The 6,743-nt window shown below is 42.7% G+C and overlaps 1 pseudogene; it reads right to left on the bottom strand.

Annotated features, from left to right (window-relative positions):
* Positions 1–76: 76 nt before the first annotated feature.
* On the bottom strand, positions 77–4,377 carry LOC136530396 (protein AFG1-like; annotated as a pseudogene).
* Between the last annotated feature and the right edge of the window lie 2,366 nt (positions 4,378–6,743).

Here is a 6,743-nt window from a genome sequence, read left to right as displayed (position 1 = left end):
AAAAAAATTCCATTAATGATTCAGTCATTATCATAGTGACTAAGATGTATAGTCACATTGAATGATTTCATGCCAATTTCTTAACCTAGTTTTGCACTTAGGTTCTAAAAAAGCTTTTAACCAACAGATTGCAGAAGGTTATTCCTGGTACATGCCATGATAATCAATCTAGCTTCAGTAAACCAGAACAATTCATTTTCAAGAAATGGCAAGGGAATTTCTTTTTTTCTTTTCTCGAATGCGCAGGAGAGCTGCACATCTTTGTATTATAGAGAGAAAAAAGGTTCGGCCCCTTACATGAACACCACCACCTCACTCCGGGCCGAGCCATGAGGGGTTGAATGAAACAAAATAGGTTGCACTAAATAAACAACCAAGATGGATGAGACCTAACCAAACCACATAAGCTAGAATAACTAGCCCAGACCGTGACCTAGACCGAGAGTCCGTAGACCTCGTGCACCTGCGAGACACCACAACTCCTCCTCTTCCTCGAAAGCTTCCATGAGGCCAGAAATTCTTGGTTGAGCACCATCAAAGACACACGCATTGTGATGTTTCCAAAGGATCCAAGCCCCTAGAATAATGACTGTATTCAGCCCCTTCTTCTTATCCTTCTGTAATTTCTTGACAGCTTTGCGCCACCAATCAGCGAAGGAAATTTCATGAGGGCTAGGTATTCGATATTGCAGACCCAACACCGAAAATATTCGACACCAGAATTCTCGTGCCAAAACACAAGTGGTCAGGATATGTTGGCTATTCTCCTCCTCCTGATCGCAGAAAGGACAGTGACTGGGATGTGGAAGTCCTCTCCTAGCAAGTCTGTCAGCCGTCCAGCACCTATTCCTTATGGCAAGGGAATTTCTTAAGTAAAAGTGTGGTGAATTCTGCAATGAGCAAGGATCATCACTATATAGAGTGCCTAAGAATGCAACTCATGGTGAACTATTTCTGATTTCAAGTCTATTTCTTCTATATGGCTTGTGCCTATAATGAAATAAATCGAGGTATAGTTTATATGTGAACAAACATATTTGATATATATCTGTATGAACATTTTGTGGCTATAGACCAATTATCTAACATGTTTCTCCTATGCAGATAAAAATCAAAGTTTAGCACTGAGAATTCTCAAATATAGGGTACTCGCTCTAACTTTGTGTATGTAGCACCCAGTGGCATGGAATTACATTACAGGTAAAACTACAGTTACCATACTGCTAAATTCATAAAGCTCTTCATAGATAAAAATGTCAATGTGCCAAGTTTTCAGAGTACAGGTCAACTATCTGTCTAGAAATTTCAATGTTAGGTTATAGTATCAGAGCAACCAGTTAAAATTAGATTAATAAAAAATGATGCCATTTTACTTCTGCTAGCCAGGTACCTTCTTCTCATTCACATGCCACTGGTCTTCAAAATTTTTGACAACAATGATGTGTATATTATACTAATGCATTCAGTATCTTTGCAATGTGTTCTGTTAATTCACAATTGCACATGAACTAAAAAGAATGAAAAAGAAAGAATATTGAGCCTTAGAATGTGAATAGTTGCCATAACAGTTGTGATAGAATCACTTATACCGACTGATGTACCAGAAGAACAATTAATATATTCACAAACTACTGGTAATGGACTAGGATTACTGAGGAAGTTCTAGTGGGATTCAATCAGTATTTACACAATGACGATCCATAACATGGTTACCATAAAGTGGTGTAACAGAGATCTTATCCTAGAAGCTAGAACTGATAGACTTACAGCTGTTCATCATAGAACAGGTCCATAAGCATCGTCTTCCCTGTACCAACACCACCATAGAGGTAAAGCCCTTAACTGGAGCATAGGTAGAAGGCTGAGTAATGAGACGGGACCATAGCCATCGACTCCTTCAATATCAAAGACTAAGGTTAAGATAATGCACTATACACAGAAGATGACACCTCAGCGCACTAAAACTGCTCTTACCGTCCTGATTTCTCAGATGACTTATATCTGTCCAGCTGGCAGTCGTCTTCATTCTCAATCAACTCCTCATAGAGCCTTTGTAATTGTTGAATTGTATCAACCTGTATGAGCCAATAAAGAGGTGGGAAAACTTTTTACCACAGCATTGATGGAAGCTATCCAAGAAATGAACCTTTGGTCAAGGACCAGAACAACACCTGAAAGCTATCGCCATCTACTAGCTCTCCTGATGCTATTCTCCTCTCATATTCCACCATCGGACCACCTCTTCTAATATCTACAGAGAAGTTGAAGAAAGCAAATAAGTTGATTCAAATGCCCCCCAGAAATAAAAGATTGAAAGGCACCACACATAAAGGGAAATGAGAAGTGAACCTTTGATCGAATCAGCCGCTTCAGTGGAGAACATGGACCTCATCAACTCCATGGCAGGGCTTGCAAATCTGCTAGTTTCACCGTTACGACATAACATGCTCAGTGAACGAGTTGTTGAACCGCACATGATTAAAGCATTCTGCGGCCTGATCAATCTGGTGGCTGGTGAGTGCCTCGCTGCATGGTGCTGGGTGAAACGGCAAAGCTGGCGAAGCCACTGAGCGACTGATCTCATCTTCCACTACGTATCTTATTTTTTTCCACTTTCTAGGCAGGCACCACAAGGAAGCTATGAGCCTACAAATGCAGCAGACCAAGGTTCCATTAAAGAAAGATACAGGGTACACCTCCTAAGAGTAGCATATTACCGGTCGTGTGACCAAGGAAGCATCAATCATGTGGCACAAACAAGGAATCTCAAAAGCAAGGGGGTGTTTGGTTTTGGTTCCTACAGGAAAATTTTAGTCCATGTCTTATCGGATGTTTGGACACATGCATGAAGTATTAAATATAGACGAAAAAAATAACTAATTGCACAGATTGTGGCTAATTTGCGAGACGAATTTTTTAAGCCTAATTAGTCCATAATTTGACAATGTGTGCTACAGTAAATATGTGCTAATGGCGGATTAATTAGGCTTAATAAATTCGTCTCGTAAATTAGTCTCCATCTATGTAATTAGTTTATAATTAACTCATATTTAGTTCTCCTAAATAGCATCCGAACGTCCGATATGACATGGACTAAAATTTAGTCCATGGAACCCAACACCCCCTAAGTAAACAAGTTAAATAAATGGGGTGGGAACATGAGACATGGAATCTACCGACTTATCAGCTAGAATCTATAGTATTTTTCTCTAAAAAAAAATCAGCTTTAGCTGGCTTATCAGCTAGCTTTAATACCAACAGACCCATAAAAGGTACGAGTAGTAATCAAGAAAATGACATGGAAAAGGTGCTCAATAGTAAAGAAATGCAGCTACTACATACTACTACGACCCTGCAATTAATAAATAGTTCAATATAAATACCAATAAAGAAGCACTAAGTTTCCAGAGAAGAACTTGGAATTCGTATCCAATTGACCAGTACGGAGTACCACTACAGCTCCATCGATCGGCTACAAGTTCCATGGGTAGATGAAATACTGCTATTTATTAATCCCTTCAACAAAGCAGGAAACCAAGAGCCCGAGATGTGTAAATTCTTGCACGATGGGCTAAAAGGTAGCGCCATCTCCAGGACTATGGGAACACTGTTTTTTCAACTTTTTTTATGGGAGCACTGTTGCGACGGTTTCTCAAAAGATGGAAACTAGCTACGGATCGAGGAAGACAAACAGTATCAGCGCCCGCTAACGGCAGCAGGTAACAAGAAATGTACCAAATGGGGAAATCCGAGCTCCAGATTTTGCGGAATCACAGAGCAATCCTGAAGGAGTGATCTAAGGTTGAACTCAAAGAAGACCAGGCGCCTCATCTGACCTGAGCGGAGAACTCTGGCGCACGAGCACGAACGGCCTGCTGCCCTGGCCCCGCCCCACACCTGACGGCGCCGCGCACGCCTTCCGAGGAGGGATGCCGCGTGCAGGCTGCGGCACAGCAGGAGACGCCCCGGCGCCGCAACGCGGCCACCGGACGCGGCGATTAGCAGGCGGGGTCCGCCGGCGAGCAGGCACTCCAACAGAGAGGGAGGAGACGGAGAGCGAGGGAGGGGACAGACAGCGACGGCGCCTGCAGCTAAGTCTGTACCCGTAATAGAAAAGAAAAAAAATCGAGAACAATCGAATCAGAGTTGTAAAACTGGACCATGAACCAGGGAGTATTACGGAATATACGCACGCACCACAGGTGAGAAATCGAACTCGGGCCAGGCGGCCAGCCAAGAAACCGAAACCACGCCGGCCGCCGCTCCGTTTCAACTCGACAGCGACGACTGCCCCAGGAGCGCGCTTCTCGTCGTGAGACGTCACGAATGAAAACTGACAACAGTCACCACCGACGTCGTCACGTCACGTCGGTCGGGGCGGTGCCGAGTGGCACACAACCTCAGCACCGTTCACACGAGCCTTTTTTTTTCCCCCTCTCCTCTCTCCTCTCACCCCTCACAGCCGAGAAGGAGAGAGTTTGTCTTTGAGTTAAATGGACCATACGCCCCTGAACTTGTAAGCGTGTGTCATATAGGTTCCTGAATTTGAAAAATGTATTTTTGGTCCTCTAAACTTGTTAAGTGGTACACATAGGCCTCTGAACTTTGAAAATGCATTTCTAACCCCCTAAACTTGTCAAGTGGTACACCACATGCCTCTGAACAGTAACTTTTACTATTTTTCAAAACTTTTTTAGAAATCCATTTGCAATGCTCCGTATACAGTCATATATATATATATATATATATATATATATATATATATATATATATATATATATATATATATGCACGGTACAGAGCAGCAGGGCATCCATCAGGCGATATGATGTAGTAGGGTGAGGCCGGCCAGGTCGGTGAAGCTGCTGCTGCTGCGTTGGCATGAGTGATCGCTCACTGGTACGTACAATGCATGCATGCATGTGCTGATGTGTGGTGTACTACGTGCTACGACGACATATATGTAGGTGTGCGCATGGCGACTTATATGGACATGCATGCATGTGCGTGGCTGACCTGACCCGGTCACCCGGCCGGTCGGCCTCAGCCTGGGTCGCATGCGCCATGCCATGCGCGCACTGCAGCAGCACCGGTTCTCTTCTTCCTCATGCCAACAACACCAGCAGCACCGGTCAGACGCTGGCAACAGCACTGGCACAGCCGCGCAGGTCTGTCTGTCCTCTCCCTGTGTCTCTCCATCCATGGAGGGAGGCAGCAGGCAGGCAGGGGTCAGGCACAAAAGAGCGAGCGAGTCAGGCGCCACTGTACCAAGGCATGCACGCCGAGCATGCAGTTACACGTTCAATGCCAAACCTATTGGCTACTGTATTCCTGTCTCACCCTGCTGCATCATATCGCCTGATGGATGCCCTGCTGCTCTGTACCGTATATATATGACTGTGTATACGGAGCGTTGCAAATGGATTTCTAAATTTTTTTTGGAAAAAATAGCAAAAGTTACTATTTAGGGGCATATGGTGTACCACTTGACAAGTTTAGGGGGCCATAAATGCATTTTCAAAGTTTAGGGGCCTATGTGTACCACTTAACAAGTTTAGGGGCCAGAAATATATTTTCAAAGTTCAGGAACCTATGTGATACACGCTTACAAGTTCAGGGGCCTATGATGCATTTAACTCTTTGTCTTTCGTCATGTTTTCTTTAACATTGTTTTAGAGCCTACCCAACATGGTGAGTTAGCTGATGGTCTCGTTGCTTGTTGGCTGATGGCCCTGTTTAGTTTCTAAAAAAATTCACCCCAAAGTGTCAAATCGAATTTTACGACACATGCGTAGAGTACTAAATGTAGACGAAAAAAAACTAATTGCACAGTTCTTGACAAAATCACGAGACGAATCTTTTAAGGCTAATTAGGCCATGAAAAGCCTTAAGTGCTACAGTACCCACATGTGCTAATGCCTGATTAATTAATATCATTAGATTCTTCTCGTAGTTTCTTAATGGGTTCTGTAATTTGTTTTTTATTAGTATCCAAAAACTCCTCCCGACATTCTTTCAACACATCAATGTGACACCCAAAAATTTTTATTTCGCAAACTAAACACACCCTTACGGAGTGCCTGCGGTTCTTCTGCAGGCTCCTATAGCTTAGAAGAGAGAGTATGGTCCATAGAGAAAAAGCAGAAAAGATTATTTTTCTCTCAACGTACGCTACAATTCCTAATTCCGCAAGTCACGTCAGCTGCTGACACGTCGCTTTCCCATCCTCGACTAAGGTGGTGTTTGGATGCGGCAACTAAAATTTAGGAGGTGTGTCGGGAGGATGTTGCATGGGTGTTTGGATATTAATAAAAAATAAATTACATAATCCGTTAGTACTCCACGAGACGAATTTTTAAGTCTAAGTAATCCGCTATTAGCACATTTACTGTAGCAGCACATTGTCAGATCATAGACTAATTAGGCTTAAATATTCGTCTCGCAAATTAGTCGTAAACTATACAATTAATTTCGTAATTAATTTATATTTAATACTCCATGCATGTATCTAACATTCGATGGGACAGCGACTAAAATTTAGGAGATCCGGGTGTTTGGTTCGAGCTACTAAACTTTAGTAGCTACTAAACGGTTTAGTCCCTTTTAGTAACTCTAGAGTTACTAGAGAGGACTAAAGTCCTTTTAGTAGCTTTTAGTCATAGCGTTTGATTAAAAAGTTACTAAATGAAAAACTACTAAATTTAGTAGCTATTAGGCGAACCAAACAGACCCTAAATATGGTC

This window comes from Miscanthus floridulus, unplaced genomic scaffold (assembly GCF_019320115.1).
Source record: "Miscanthus floridulus cultivar M001 unplaced genomic scaffold, ASM1932011v1 fs_118_2_3, whole genome shotgun sequence".
NCBI classification, from domain to species: Eukaryota; Viridiplantae; Streptophyta; class Magnoliopsida; order Poales; family Poaceae; genus Miscanthus; species Miscanthus floridulus.
This window is presented reverse-complemented; position numbering and strand designations above follow the sequence as displayed.